A 16,914-nucleotide genomic window follows, 5' to 3' on the forward strand; every position below is an offset into this window, starting at 1 on the left:
ATATAACTAATTATTATATTAAACAAAATTGCAAATAAATAATAATTTTATTAATTATTACTTGACATTTTATCTGATAAACCTGTTTAAAACATTTTCTATTTAATATACAATCAATATTTTTTTCCAAAACTAAATAATCTTGGTAATTCACTTTAAATAAAAGCATGTGCTAAGCTAAATATTGTAAATGTGTCACTGTATTGTGGAATAACTTGATGTTACACTAGATGGTGCTGCAAGTGTATAAAAACACTCATTACGTCTAACTTCCTCCTGGTCGATGTATTCTAGACACAGACTCCCTGATGTCACCACCATAAAAGTGCAGCGTTTACTGTGAAAATATATCTGCTCTCACGGATCACTCACACTACGTTGCAGGTGTGATACTGACAGGCAGGTTAACGTCTGCCGTGCGGACTTCCTTAGTTTGGATAAATAAATCCCAGATTCCACACATAGAGTCATGCTCATCTGTCTTGTATGGCATATCTGTACTGCAAACATCTTCTAAAAGCCATAAAGATGCTGCATTAATCTCTGATGACATGAGATGTCATTTATGAATATAATTATTATGTGCATTTTTTCTATACAAATCATAGTGTTCAATGTTTTTTTTTTTTTCTGATGCCTTGTACATTATATGTTTGGACTCAGTTAGCAGTGAGCAGTATTTCATACTGGAGAGTCCATAATGAAATATTAATAATAGGACTAACAATGATGTCTAATGTGTTCCAGGAAAAATTTTATTTCACCATAAAAGTGCAGCGTTTACTGTGAAAATATATCTGCTCTCACGGATCACTCACACTACGTTGCAGGTGTGATACTGACAGGCAGGTTAACGTCTGCCGTGCGGCCGAGAGCCTGTGCTGGCGATTTTCCACGAGTAATCAACATGGGGATGTCAGTAGGAAGAAGAAGAATAAAAAAGAAAGAGAGAATGCTGGCCAGCCAGACAACGCGCTTTAAAGGACAGAAGAGATGCTTTTGTTAAAGGGGGAGGAATTTAAAAGAAAGACAAGAGTTTGTATGAAGAAATGTGTGCACGACATGTCTTGCTGAATATCTGCCTTGTCAATCATATGTCGTTCTTTCACTCCTTTCGTCTCGCGCTGTCAATCTCTTGTTCATGTCCTGAAGCACTCTTTCTTCTTCTCTCTCACTCGGTTCAGCTGAAGTCAGATAACACATCCGAGCAGGTAACGCATATCATTTTATTACACTATTCTCAAGAATACGCGATTCTGGTCAATCACAATGTTAAGCATCAAATATTTTCGTAGAATGATGCTAAACTGAATATTTTACAGTTGTCCATGGCAACATACTGACTCTATTATCTGTCTTATTAAGGTTACATTTAAGATTTTCCAGCAATTTTTTGTGGAAAAAAATGCAATAATTTCAATACCCACACAACTAGTGCTGCCATATACTACACCCTTAAAGTATGTACTTTTTTGGTGAAGGAAAAAGTACACACTTTTGAGTATGTAGTAGAAGAGTAGGCAAGCTTTGGGACAAACTATCACGTCATACAATTGACTGCTCTGTCACATAGTTACACGCACCCTGTCACTGTAAACTGGCCTGTCAATGATCTTGTCACATCCTCCACATTTCATTTCATTTAACTTCCTAGAAGTCCCTACCCTATTGGAGAGAACAGTAACACGTTGATCTGCCACCCTTGGGTCTTTATCCGGAGAACTCTGCTCATATTTTTGCATGTTGATGCATTTAAAAGTTAACGACCAAATGGATGGTTATAAAAGTTCACTTTGTTGTTGCAGATGAAATATAAGACAGATAACATTAAAAAAATATTTTTACCAGGTTAAATGTTGATTATTAGTAACTCAAACCCCTTTATCTAAACCTCTCTACTTAACCGTCCATCAGCCATGTTTGTAGTTTTTAACGCTTTTTATTCGTGTTTGTAGTTCTGAACCGAATCCTTTCACCAAAGCACAATGGATTGTGGGCAGTATTAGCAATTAGTTCGGATCCACACTTCAAAAATCGACCAGAAATAGTAGACCATCCGGGGAGTTTTGGCATACTCTTTTCAACATACTATGCTTTGGGACACACTTATTCTAATCTCACATACTATTTAGTATAGATAGTATGAACATTGGGACACAGGGTATGAATTTCGTGTGAGGGCAAAAGATTTCGCATCGGGATCAGTCACTGATTCGCCACACACTGACTAACAGAAAGCTGCTTGGTTTAAAAGTGACTTCTGTGTGAACTGTGTTTCATGAATTGCTACACTACTGACGATAGACAATGGACCTTTTTGCCAGCGAAATTCCACTTAAACTTATCTAATGTGACCGAACGTTTACTCCACAGTCTCTGTTTGTTTATATCACTAAATAAAGACTTAATAAACATGGTTACTATGAGTACACATTGTAATACAAAAGGTTTGGTGGTTTGGAGAATTATATATATAATTTCAAAATTTTCACATCTGTGTTTTTATTAGTTTTTGTGTAATAATAATGATAATGACCAACTGACTTTACATTATCTCTTACATGTCACACTCACACATAAATAGCATTACACACAACTCATAAAAACAGCACAAACTTGAGCATGAATGACAGAATTATCCCATCACACAAACAGAATGAGCAAAACGCCACTCAAATCTGAAAACACAATCAGGGAGACAGCTGGTTCATTGGAGAAAGAGCCTTTAGCGGTATACCACAAACGCAGAAAGAGATGGAGAGAGAATATGAGGTGTAGAGGAAGTGAAGGTCACTGCAGACAGAGGCAGAATGAGGGAAGAATATGAGAGAGTGTGTGTGTGTGCGTGTGTGTGGAGCAATGGCGCAAAAAAAGCATTGAAAAAACTCAAATCAATCTTCAATGTGACATCTCCGTTTATAAACTCCAGTCTGGAGCTCGGAGTCTGAGACAGAACATCCACGTGAGGCTGTTTACTGCCACATCAATGGGTAGACAGATATTGCAGTGCATTAACTTCACAGTGTTACAGTGACCAAACTGGTTATGTCACGTTAAAGGGATAGTTCACCAAACATGGAAATTCTGTCATCATGTACTAATTTCAATGCAAATCTGTATGTCTTTCTCTTCTTACAAAACAAAACATAAATTAATAGATTGTATTACATTTATATTTTTTATATTATTTCATTTTTTAAATTGATATTTATTGATTTAATTTAATTAAAATTGCTCTGGTTTCCAAACATCCGTCCAATGTGCTCTTTGAAATGAATTTAGTTTCACCAAACAACATTTTCCTCTACTGTTTGTCAAAACCAGATTAGAGATAAACATTTGTAGATTTGTTTATCTTTCCTGTGGCCTTGGCTCATAGTTCATAGTAACTGAAACTTAAAGCATTTTGAAAGCTCTTGGGCTCAATAAACTGCAGTAAGCAGTAATTCAGTTACGGTGATTAGCATCGGGTCACATGACCCATCTCTGCCGAGACAATCCTATTTCACACGGTGTGTCTAAAGTGGCAGGTTGATGGGATTAATTTGTTGAATAAACAATTTAAGGTGAATTATGGATGTGTCAATGTGAAAAGACATATGCAATTAGGGGGATTATGGCTGTAGACATGATTCTCCATCAACGTAAGACCGCAAACAGACCAAATGTGTGTGTGTGTGTGTGTGCAGAAAGGAAGCCAAGCCTCCAGATCCACACTTAATGGAGTTAGATTACTGGCATCTATTCTAACTTAGTGGAATTTGACATCAGAGAGCATTTCCCAAGAGACATTGCATCCCGGTGAATAACAATAAGAGAGAGACAGATCAAAGAGAGATGATGACACATCTGACACTGGAAACTCTAATGTTCAAACACATGTTCTGGCATATAACCCTGCACTCATGACAAATCCAACCTCTGAAGCTCATGTAAAGCCCCCAAAAACACCCGCAGGTGAACAAATGAGAGTGAATGTGTTATTATCAGGGGTGTTTTCTTTTTCTTTTGAAGTGGCTCCAATGGTGGTCCTGACCCACTTTGTGCCCTAGGCGGGATAAAACATGACTTGAAGAAAGAAAAAAACAATTAAAAAAGTAAGGTGTAGTCTAGCAGTATAGTTTTTGTTTAGTGTGTTCATGTTTATTTATAAAGCGCTTCATACAATACAGATTACAAAGCATATAATACAGTTTGCAAACTGTACAGTTTCAAAGCAGTTTCACAGTAATAAACATTAATGTTGTATTACTTTGGCAAAGTTCTCTAATTATGAAGCAATTACAAAGACAATGGTGTCATTATTCAGCTCAGTTTAGTTCAATGTTGATTCAAATAAGTTCAATATCATCGTGACTGTAGTTAAATTCATTAGTTATGAAGTGAACTCATACTCATAAAGCAGAAGATAACAGTGTCATTATTTAGCTCTAGTCAGTTGAGTGTTGATTCATTTTAGTTCATTAATAGTGCAAAGATAATCAAATTATGAACAAGTTTTATTCAATGCCCTCCCTAGATAGCAAGCAACTTCGAAACAATGTTAAATCCATGTTGATGTGTCAATGCTATTCACATTAAACTATTTCTACAGTTTTTTTTTTACCGTAATATCATTGACGGTATACTGTAATGTTGATTTGACATAACTGTAGTTGAATCAACACTGAAATCTCAACAAAAAAATATGGTAATGTCATTAAATAAACATTATACCGGGATGCTAATTCTACATCACTGCTGTTGTATCATCAACACTCAAATTAAAATAATCAATAATCGTTATTAATCGTTGTTGAAGCGATGTTACAATGTGATGTTAGTTCAACACTGCAATGTTGGTTCAAAATCACTTTTGTTGAAACAACATTGAAAACAACTCAAATGTTAACAGTTAAATCAATGTTGCAATCTGATATACCCAGAGTTAAAGGGATAGTTCACCCGAAAATGAAAATTCTGTCATCATTTACTCACCCTCAAGTTGTTCCAAGCCTATTAGAGTTTCTTTCTTCTGTTGAACACAAAAGAAGATATTTCGAATGAATATTGGTAACCAAACGGTTGACTTTAACTGTTACCCACATTCTTCAAAATATTTTTTTGTTGCTCAACAGAAGAAAGGAACTCTTTCAGGTTTGGTACAACTTGAGGGTGAGTAAATGATGACAGAATTATATTTTTTGGGGTGAATTATCCCTTTCAACATATGAATGATGTTACTTAAGAGCAAGTCAATTAAACTGTAGTACAGTCAGATACAGGAATGTTAAAATGTTAAAAACAATATGATTACTTTTTTCAATTTGCTGAACACAAAATTAGAACTATGTGGATGGAGCATCATTGAAGTCTGTTTATTTAATCTATATAAGGGTACGCTTACACGACAACAATGTAAAAAATGGAAAAATTTTTCCTTTGCGCTTTTGAAAGGTTTCATGTACAGACGACAACATTGTCAAACCGATCACGCATCTGTGAAAATTACTAAAAATGCTGTATTATGCATGCCAGGCCAGTAGTTGGCAATGTCACTTTGTAAAGAAACACTACGTGCCTGTGCACGTCTACAGACTGAACATGTAATATGCACGCGCATGACATCAATGTTAACAAATTTGCGTTTTTTGTAGTTTACATAGACGATAACAGTATCGTTTTAAAAAATGTGCACTTTGAAACACGTTTTCAAAGTTGCAGCCCCCAAAACCCTGTTGTTGTGTAAATGACTGGACAAAATGCATAAAAAGTTTTCAATTTTTAATTTTTAGTCGTGTAAACGCCCCCTAAAATTACTAAAGCTTCAATAACTCTTACAGATTCTATAATTAACAATTGTAAATGGAAGCATTGTGGCAGGGGTGTATAGTCTTCGAGGCCCTTTCCAGCTGAATTTATATCCAGTCCAAATTAATCACACACAAAGGGTCTAATTAAGGTCTTCAGGAACTGTAGTAACTTCCAGGCAGGTTTGTTGAGACTGGGCTTTGCATGAAGATGGAAAAAATCTCATTTGTTTCCATTTTAAACCACAAAGCATTCAAGTGACAAGTGTTCCCAGTTTACCTTGTAACTGAGCTTAGGTGTTTTCAATTACAATTTCTTTTAAGCTCACTGACTACGGAACAGCCACTAGCGTTCTACATGGATACTTGCATGACCTTGTGGTTGTCAACTACAAATGTTAGTTCAATGTCACAGTCTTCACCCATGTGTGCTGTCGTTTCATCAAAATTTCAAATTGCTGATCCAACATACTTTAAACATTGAAATGTCAATCTCAACCAAGATGATGGTTTGGATGAAAATGCAACATTGTATCGATGTCACCTTAATATCTGGGTCTCAAGGTGACATATTTGCATAATTTTAAGGTTAGGCTAGTGAGCTAGTCTTGTCACAGAAAGTATGCTATGTATAGCTGCAGAACATCCTGACAGGTAACTTTACATTTTTTATTCTCAAACATTTACAGGCTGGCATGTGCGTTTCTGGTTATCATCATGCCAACGGGTTTATCTTGTGCATTCTCTACCTCTGACTTTGAACGGACAAGCGGTTCACCATTCATTTCACTTGAGCTGCATCGAGCACTGTAATATGCCGCATATATGCCATGCAGTTTGACTCCCCCATCACTCTTCATGATAACAATGTGGCACAAGTGTGTGCATGTGTATGTATCTTCAGCAGTCTCATTCATCACGCTCTGCCCAGCATTAATCACAGCTGAGGCCTAGACTCAGCCCATGCATTTAAACTGTCTGAGGATTAAACTGATGTCAGCGACACTGAGTCTCTGTGTGTGCATGAGTATGTGTGCGTCTCTCCGGGGAGGCAGTGAGGTTTCTGCCACTGTGCATTAAGGCAGTAGACAGTAGCCACAGGAGGAGGCCGAATCCCTATCTCCAAGGTCACTGCTCCCTCAACACCCGCAGCTCCTGACGTCACTCATGCGATTTTTCAATATTTCCGACTCTGTTTCTAACAAATACTGATTTTCCCAGAAGCTACATCCAATCATTCACTCTTTTGTGGTCTAGCACACAAGTATGTTTACTTAGTTAACATAAGGACATATTGTACTATAAACTTACATTGTTTATATATAAAAATAATACAAAAGTTCGTTCTAGTCTTGCTTAGTGGTGGGGATTTTTTGAGGAATGTTTCTGCATGCTTATAGGTGGCGAAAAGTAACTCTCTTTATGTGTGAGACACTGAATCATTTAGTCAAACGATTCAAAAACCCCACGAACCCTAACAGTTTAGAGAATGCATGAATGAATTGTTTCGTTCAGCAACACTAAAAATATGGTTAAAGTAGTAAGAGTAATATGCTAATACATGGTTCCGTATTCAGCAAAAGATTCATTCAGGAACGAATGATGTGATTCTTTGAGTGAGTCATTGAATCATTCAGTCAACTGATTCAGAACATCACTAATGTGCGTTGCTTGGAGACGCAACAGGCTTTATATGGAACTATTATCGTTGGAGCAAAAACAGACAAAGTAACCTGCAATATTGTGTCTAAAATATAAGTTACTCAATTTTAAAGTATTGTTGTATTTTAGTCATATTTAGTGCCATATTTAATTTTTGACAGGGGTGAGAGGTGAGACATACTGGATAGTTCTATAACAACAAGCCAATTGTTCAGCTGACTAAACATATTTCCAAAACACTTTCAGTAGACAAAAACTCCATTAAACAGTTTAGAAATTAGTGAAATGTGAAAATTACATGATGTAGGACCTTTATCTCACAATCTCGTTTTCATCCATGTAAAATTCAAATTGGTGTCTATAGTACACGTAGGTCTATAATGACATTTGCAAATCATGCTGTAATGTGACATGCTTATGAGTAAAACATGATATTCAACATAAAATAATTTGTAATTTAATAGGGTAAGTAAATAGGGTCTATTCTGATTCCATGTGGACTTAATATTATTTTATGTATGAATCATTTTTGCAATTGAGGACGACCACAGATGTCCTCAAGGAGATGTTTTAGCTCACTTCTGAGGACAAATTTGTCACTAAAGAATAGCTAAGTAAACACACACACATTGCTGTCAAGTGTTAAAAATGACTCTCACCAGTGCCCTTACAGTCATCAAAATTATTTTTCAACTTGTGATCTCACATAGACTTTCATCCATTTCCCCTAAACGCACACAACCACATATATGCTGCTAATTAAGTGTTGAGGAAACACCACACATTCTGCTTTCCCCTGCATTCTCTCAGTCATCAGGATTATATTTAAACTTGTGATGTCTCATACCTTCTCTCTCCCATAACACCCACAGTCAGACATACGGAGCAATCATCAAGCATGAAAGAGCAACCACCGCACTTTCCCTTCCGATTGTCTCAATCATTAAGACTTTTGGGAGAAGCATCTTCATCATCTCTCCGGTAATTTCTGCAGGTATACAAAGCTTAATTATGTCTCACTATATATCTCAGTATTTTCCAAGCATTTTTCTTCCAATCCAACTGCTTTCCTACTTGCTAGAGCCTCTAAATTGTCTATTTTTGGACAACAAAAATAGCTCGTCAGTCATTTTGGTTTTGTCCATTATGAGAACACAATTAATTTTACTATATCTCTTTAGCAGGGTCCAAAAGTCTGAGAGCTCTAAAGTGAAAATGATTCTTTTTTTATATTTTTCTAATTTAATTCAATTTTCTCGTTACAAATGATATTAAGTCCAAGCTTAACAATAAAGATGGCCTGGGGCCAGCTTGAGAGAGTTTTGGGCCAGTTAAGTGAGCTGTCACTTCGTGACTTATTGGATCAGCACTTCAGCACTTCACTAATCATGTACATATATTCTTTTTACCATAATTATCCAATTTTTTTGGTGAAGAACAGAAGGCTTAACATTTGATTTAAAAACTGCTTTAAATGTGTGAAAATGAATTATAATTATAAATAATATTTTAAAATCATTTTATAATAAATATTAAATAATAAGTGTTAAAAATATACATATAAAATGTGAAATTTATATTAATATATCTTTCTTTTTACCATAATTATCAAATTTTTTTGGTGAAGAACAGAAGGCTTAACATTTGATTTAAAAACTGCTTTAAATGTGTGAAAATGAATTATAATTATAAATAATATTTTAAAATCATTTTATAATAAATATTAAATAATAAGTGTTAAAAATATACATATAAAATGTGAAATTTATATTAATATATCTAAATTTAAAATTATACTAATACTAATATTATATCATCTTGAATAAAAAAAACACAAATTTACTTATTTGATTAGTGACCTTGAAATAGTGCAGAATCGTAATGGTGTCTTAGTCATTTCATTTATTTTCTTTGTTTTACATTTTTCAAAATCCTAAACTTTCTCTTTATTTATAAAATCGACTTTGAATCTCAGATTTTCAGTTTGTGTACATACTACACAAAGCGCTACAGGAACCTGCGGTTTAAGTTTAAAGAAGTGTGACTGAATAAAAAAGTGAACAGTGAAAGAATGACAGTTTCCCACAAAGATTTTCTAGTTCCCAACTCAAAGTTAATGTATTACTGCCGAGGGCAGACAGTGTGTTAACCTTTCTAACCTCTATCTATATTACACACATTCGCACACACACACAGGAAGTCATTTATCCAAGCACCCTCATTAAGATTTCCATGTATTAGCATTTAGCAGTCGCTGCTGCGATCGCTCATGTTTAGAGATGCAGATGTATTAGAGCGCCGTGGTTTAAGGCGCCTGCCCATGGCCTAAACAGCCTCGTGACTGAACCATCCAGTTCCTGATTACCAGGCCATTACCCCAATTACACAGCCGCATACAGCCTCAGGGTCTCGATCGCTCGGTGAGCGCGTGTGTTCACTGATGTGTGTGTATTTGTTTACCTGTTCGTTAGCTTGGAGTTATTCAGTTTCATTAGCGAGCATTCATGCTTGCTACAGTCGTAATTGCTGTGTTTTCCCGCCACAGTCTGCAGCCACATTCCAAACTCACCCCAACACAGCGGCTTTAACCGGAGCGAACACACCCCTACACAACCCAGATATTCAAAGCATCCCAAAGCCAACAACCACACATCCCACACATCCCTGAATATCTGAGATTCTACCAGCATTGTACAGACAAAAAGTATCTTTTGGTCCAAACCGAAGTCCATGTGCTGTTTTCCAGAAGCTGTATATGAACATCCCAAAACCTTTAATTACACACCCGATAAAAAGTCTTTAATGTGACTGAGTTATTGCGACCTAACAAGGGAATCTGCGGCTTTGTCCTGTGCCACAACACCCACTCCATTATCTGCTATAAAAATAACAATGAGCTGGGAGAGAGAAAGAAAGAGGGAAGAGAGAGAGAGAGAGAGAGAAAAAGGAGAACATTAATGATCATTACAGACGTCCATGTTGTCCTTTTCTGCCATGGATGCTGCGGGGCGGGTGGGTGTCATTTTTTGTGTGTAAAGTCTATACTGCATTGATTAATGCTATGCTCTTTCTCTCTAGTTCCTTATTTGAAATTATTGCTCATCTAGCTATTGGGCCGGCCCCAGTAAACACACTGCTGTATAATATGTGTGTATGAGAAACTGTGCAGCTTATATTTGCAGCTTACATGACTGTCGTCATCATCACTAATCAGAGCAACAAGGCAGAGCAGGACAGCAGACTACTGAAAGCCTGTTACAGACACAAGCCAAGACCAGTGTCTGCCTGTGTTTGAAGAGCCACAACAAACCCACAGTCGATTCTTTCTACACATGTATTATGCAAAGGGTGTAGATGACTCTTTGTGCGCACAGAATGTATTTTTTGCTTGTATTATTATTTGGGTCAATGACTTGATGCTCATTTTTATCTAGGAATTTATTCAGAAATACATAAAAAATGCAATTCGTACATACATTGAATTCAGAAAACCTCTTCTGTGATGAGCATGTTTTTAATTAAAATTAATTTTGAATTTTTTACTTTTAAAAAAAAAATGAAACTGCTGTGTTGTTTATTAATATTTGAAAAACCTTTGCCCACCAAATCAAAGCCATGGAGTGCAACCAAAAGAAAAAACATAAGGAAACAATATCACAGAGAGGAACCCTCTGTGTCAAGGTCAATATCAAATAATTTGACCTGGTAATGACAAGGTTCAGGTTGTAAAATGTCATGTGGTGTGACTGCCCAAACATAGTGATATTTATGAATTAATAATTCATGATAATTGTAAAAGAAAAATCATATGTGAATGTAAAAACCTTTTTTAAAAAATATTAAGATGTGTACTTTCAAATGTATGCATTCAAATTTAAGATGCAAGGAAAATGTCATTATTTTTTGTTTCATTAAAAATGTAAACCTTTTTAAAAATGAACAGTAATAATAACTTTCTTGAAAACAGTAGTTTATTTAAATTATATGAAGCCATTATTGATTAAGATGTATACTTAAATGTATTCAAGGTGCAAGGAAATTTCAACTTTTTAAAATAATAATAATAATTTGAAAAAAGTGCACAAATGTTTCAAATTATTTGAAAAAAAAATTAAGATGTGTACTCTCAAATGTTTTCAAGGTGTAAGGAAAATGTTATTTTTATTTCATTGATCACATATTTCATATGTAAACCTTTAAAAAGTGTTTTTCTTTCTTATCATGGAAACCTACATATGTCTGCTATGTAGTCTATTTGTGCAACCTGTAAATTGTCAGTCAAATGTGGCCTTTAGAGTCCCATGCCATTTCACTGTAATCTTTACACACTGTGCCCATTGTAGAGCGTAGAATGTATTCTGCTTGTTTTGTTGTATTGTTCTTGCACTGTCAATCCAGTCCAGTTCTACAGAAGAAAAGGATGATGCTGATTTTCTACAATTTATTTTCACATACAATGCACTAGTCTTGTCTTTTGTGCCTGCTAAACTGTTTCTAAATGTGTCTCTGAATGATATGACTCCTGCTAGACAGCCGAGCAAGAGTTAAACTCAGCGCTCTCCCGCTCCCAGCTTGCTCTGAATGCAGCACATCAATTTAGATGAAATTAATTAAGCAATCATTTGATCTGATTCATCTGATGTCTTCATTGCAAGGGCCAAATTTACTATGGATTTCATCAGTGGCTTTTAACACCGTCCCATTTTTATGGTTCACTCTCTCTCCGAAACAAATACCACCTCAACCTCAATAACTGAAAACAAAATCAAAAGCTGATCTAGCGTCATAAAGATCTGCTCTCCATAAAATTTAATGAGACCACTATGTTTGTTTAAGGCCCTGACATTTCATAAATCAACAAAATATTATATTAATCCCACCATGTATATTGCAGTCTCTCTGTATGCATGCACATACATGAGAGTTTTCACAAGCAGCATAAGCTGTGCATCTGACCACCACTGTACCCTTCTGTCACAGCTGCTATGGAGACGCAGGGTGGATCTGTCAGTGTAGTGTCATGGCAACTGTCTCTCGGGTGACACTGGATGAAGAGTAATCAATACGCAGTGTTAAGTAGAAACAGCAATAAGATGCATATGAGTGAAGTCTGTCACGAGTGTACTGACACTCAAACACTGAATCAATGTGTCCATCCAGTTCATGAAGAGTTCATTTCCCTCCCTCAAACTCTCCCTTTATCTAATATACAGAGACAAATCAGTGGCGTTTCACTGAGGCATGTGAACAGAACTGTTGTTTTGTGATATTTGAAAGTGTGTGCAACAACAGGCTGGTTAAATATCTGGGCTAGTATCTGAGTCATCAACATTGATGAGAATAGATTTATTAGTACCACAAGATATGTGCTCACTTTAGTTCATTAAAAAAATGGATACTATTTAGATATAATTAAAATGCACGTTACTGTAATAGTTCAATTTTTAAAACTAAAAGTAATAGGTATTGTGGGTGAAAAACTTTTGAAAAATATAGAATATAAAATATATAAAATATTATAGGATTTGCGTAGACATTTTAACATAGCAGAAATGTCCTTTTTTTCCTTTTCCTTGAATTTTTAAAAATTTTTATTATATAAAAACCTTTTTTTTTTTTGTTGATATTTTTAAATATATTTTTGATAGTACTAATATTAAGTCATAATAATTAAGCGATAATATATATATCTATCTATCTATCTATCTAGCAATAATAGAAACATTATTGTTTTGTACTATTAAAATTAATTCAAATTATTTTTATATATTTGTATATTTTATTTTGACAGTTCTAATAATCATAATAAATAAATTTCAACAAAGCAAAATTAGACACATATACACACACACACATATATATATATTATATATAATATATATATATTAGACTAGAACAAATTATATATATATTACATACTCTGATTTGGAATGACAGAAATAAATGACAAAAAATTAGTAATTCATATTGAATACAATTAAAATTTCTCAAACAGAGAAATGTGTGTACAGTATTGACTGTTTTTAGATTTAAAAAAAAGAATCCTTGTAATGATGGCCATTTTAAGAATGCTAAATTATATTTAAAATAACACAAGATCAAAGAAACACATTTCTTGTTTAGTTAAAAATGCATCTTTTATGAATATGAGAGCAATGAATGAGATTTGAACACTAAGATGTGTTTTGGCGAACACGCCAAAGTATGTTCTCCCCCAGCTCTTGTCAGAAAACGCTGTCAGAGTTGTCATAGCTGATTATGTAGGCCATGAAGGCATTCACAACACTGAGTCGACATGACATGTCAGTGTTGGACAAATAGCCTATATGTTTATTTAAGGTTAAACAGCATTAGGTCAGAGACTGGCTGGCACTAGTCATTTTTGGAAATGTCAGGTCCATAGCAGCTATGGGCCTAATAACTAATGTTTCTCGGACTGGCCTACAAACAGCTACACTGGTCTGTGCCTCGGCACAAAAATAATTTGAGAGGAATGAGGAAACAGGCCATCTTTTATTAAGCCATAATAGATTCGCCACACCTGCTGCCAGCTACCTGATCATGTGACTTTTTGCAAGAGCGATAGCCAGAGGTAGGAACGTTACAGGTGAGCTCTGATAACCATCTGGGCCACAGTGGTTGAAAGACGACCAAATGATGACTCAATATGTGAGACATACTCTTTATGTCTGATCTCAAAGACAAAGACGTATTGTCTATGAATGAATCTTATCTTTGTCTGTATCTGAGAGAGAATAGAAAGAAATGTGTTAAATTTCTCATTACAAATGGTAGGAATGTCTGTCTACCGAAACTAAAATCCCCATACAAGTGAATACCCACCCCAGCCAGTTTATACAAAGCAAACCATACAATCCGGTATTTCCTGTCCGGAGGCTCAAGCTTTAACTGAAAAGGTCAGACTTTTAGGCCGCCTACAGCACACACAAGCCTTATCTTTTAATATCCATAAAGAAATGGGTTAGCAGCTCAAATGGTCTGGAAGCTATGGTTAGATGTGCCCTATAAAAATTGGAACAACAGGAAACAAGATATTTATCCAGCGTCCAGTGCATCTGCAAACCGTTGACAGGAGACTGAACTGCGAGAAGTCGTGTGCATGACTGTTTCTGGGCGGCCCGCTGATCCAGATTGACGCTTGTGCGATTTAGCTCAGCTTGGGTTGTGAGTGTGTGTGTGTTTGTTTGAAGCTCTAGAAGTCCTGCTGAATAAATAAGTAAGAGAGCAGCCGTCAAGCCTGATGAGGAGTTATTTCTGAAATACTGCATGTCGCAGAGCACCCTGCTCTGTTTGGGCTGCAGGGCATTCTGGGGGATCTCAGTCTGAAAAGCTCTGGCCATGACCACAGTTAGATAGAGCAAACACTGTCCAGTCATACACATCAAAAAACTGTCTCTCACTAACATACCATTAAGCCGAAAATTATTTTCATGTTGTGGTCGTTAAATTAGCATATTTAAATAAATAAATAATGTACTAAAAATGATAACCAATAGTTTTATCTACAAGTAAATTTATGCATCACAACATATATATACATCTATCTATCTATCTATCTATCTATCTATCTATCTATCTATCTCTGTTTGTCTGTCTGTCTAGATGCATTTAACTGATCAAAAGTGACAGTAAAGACGTTTACAGTGTTAGAAAAAAAAATAGAGATGCACCGATCGGTCGGCCAGGGATCGGAATCGGCCAATTTTCCTCATGATCGGCCCGGATCGGTGATCGGTCGGTCAGTCTCACTTCTTTCCGATTTCGAGCCGATCCGTTTTGTTACCAGCGGCACAGGCAATAACATCAGCTGGGCATTCTCACTCTCATCTCTCCGACGACCCCTTCTCTCATACACATGTCTCATTCGCTCCGGTTAAATAGTGCTTGTATTGCGCATTATAGTAATTCCCGCAGGTTTCGCACTTTTTCACCAAACGCGCGCGCACCACCACTGATCTATATTAGTGGAGCGCACAATCCACTTTTTTTTACTGACTTTTTACTTGTGTTTTTTTATGAAAATAAAACTTTGCGTTGAAGAAAAGTAGATTTTTGTTTGTATATACTGTCAATTATAGTTCTTAGAAAGAAAATCGTAATCTGCAAAAATCGGTATCGGCAGATCACACTAACGAAAAATCAGAAATCGGAATCAGCCAAGAAAATTGCAATCTCTAAAAAAAATCACAAAAATGCTGACCCTGAAAAAAAAAGCATTGTGGTTTCCATAAAAAATATTAAGCAGCACTATTTTCAACATTGATAATAATAATAAATGTTTCTTGAGCACCAAATCAGCATAATAGAATGATTTCTGAAAGATCATGTGACACCGAAGACTGGAGAAATGACTCCTGAATATTCAGGTTTGACATCACAGGAATAAATTACATTTGAAAATATATTAAAATAGAAAATGACTATTTTAAATTGTAAAAATATTTCACAATATTACTGTTTTTACAGATAAAATAGAGCATAAGAAACCAAAATCAAAAATCAAAATCATAAAAAAATCATATCTACCCTAAACCTTTAAACATTTGTGTATATATACATACACACATACATACAATCGACCAATACACTACATTAAATTGGCGGACTGATAATAGCTTCCTGGAAGATACATTGTTGTCAGGCAATCTGACTGGACGGTCACTGAACGTGCTGTGGGCAGTCTATGAGTGTGCCGTCTGAGGCTGACACTACATGTACCTTACCCATCAATGAGTGCAAACTCGTACCCGCCATCACAAAACCACACATTAGAGCACGGCAGTTTGACTTTGCGATCACGCAGGGTTGCTGGCAAGTCACCGCTCCACAAAAGCAGCACGAGCGTTTGTGTGTGTAGAGCGGTCTAACTCTGCCCTTTCCAGCTGCAGAAATGAGACGAGGACAGGGGCATCTGAGAGAGAGCAAGAGCCAAAAGGCTAGGCAATGAAGGACAAGAGAGGAGAGAAGGAGAGTGAGAGAGAAAAAGAGAGAGGGGGGAGCAGTATCATCTCTCTGCCCGCTGGCTTTCCCGGCTGTTGTTCTTTCTTTCTGCTTTCCCCTTCACATTTCATCTGCCTTCGCCCCACACAGACCCCTCGTTCTCTCCGTCTTGGTGTCTCTCTCTTTCTCCCCCACGTTCCCCTCCTATTTTTCTCTGTGAATCAGTGAAACAGGTCAAGTGTTACTGAATTTCCCCTCCAGTTCAACCTGCCTAATACAAGGCATGACTCTATTTAAAGGGATAGTTCACCCAAATATGAATATTGTGTCATCATTTACTCACCCTCAAGTCTTTCCAAACCTCTTAACTCTTTCTTTCCATTAATTTTTTACTGTATGGACTAAAAACACCAAAATATCCACATTTTTCAAAATATCCACAAAAGGTCTGGAATGACATGAGGGTGAGTAAATTAAGACAGATTTTTATTTGTATTTCTTT

General features: G+C 36.0%; 1 protein-coding gene across 1 annotated transcript in view; it reads right to left on the reverse strand.

Annotated features, from left to right (window-relative positions):
• The window catches only part of LOC107723468 (nectin-2-like), a 68,515-nt gene that overhangs the window by 3,600 nt on the left and 48,001 nt on the right, over positions 1-16,914 (reverse strand). The window lies entirely within an intron of this gene.

Source organism: Sinocyclocheilus rhinocerous, unplaced genomic scaffold, assembly GCF_001515625.1.
Source record: "Sinocyclocheilus rhinocerous isolate Xijiao unplaced genomic scaffold, SAMN03320098_v1.1 scaffold241, whole genome shotgun sequence".
NCBI lineage: Eukaryota > Metazoa > Chordata > Actinopteri > Cypriniformes > Cyprinidae > Sinocyclocheilus > Sinocyclocheilus rhinocerous.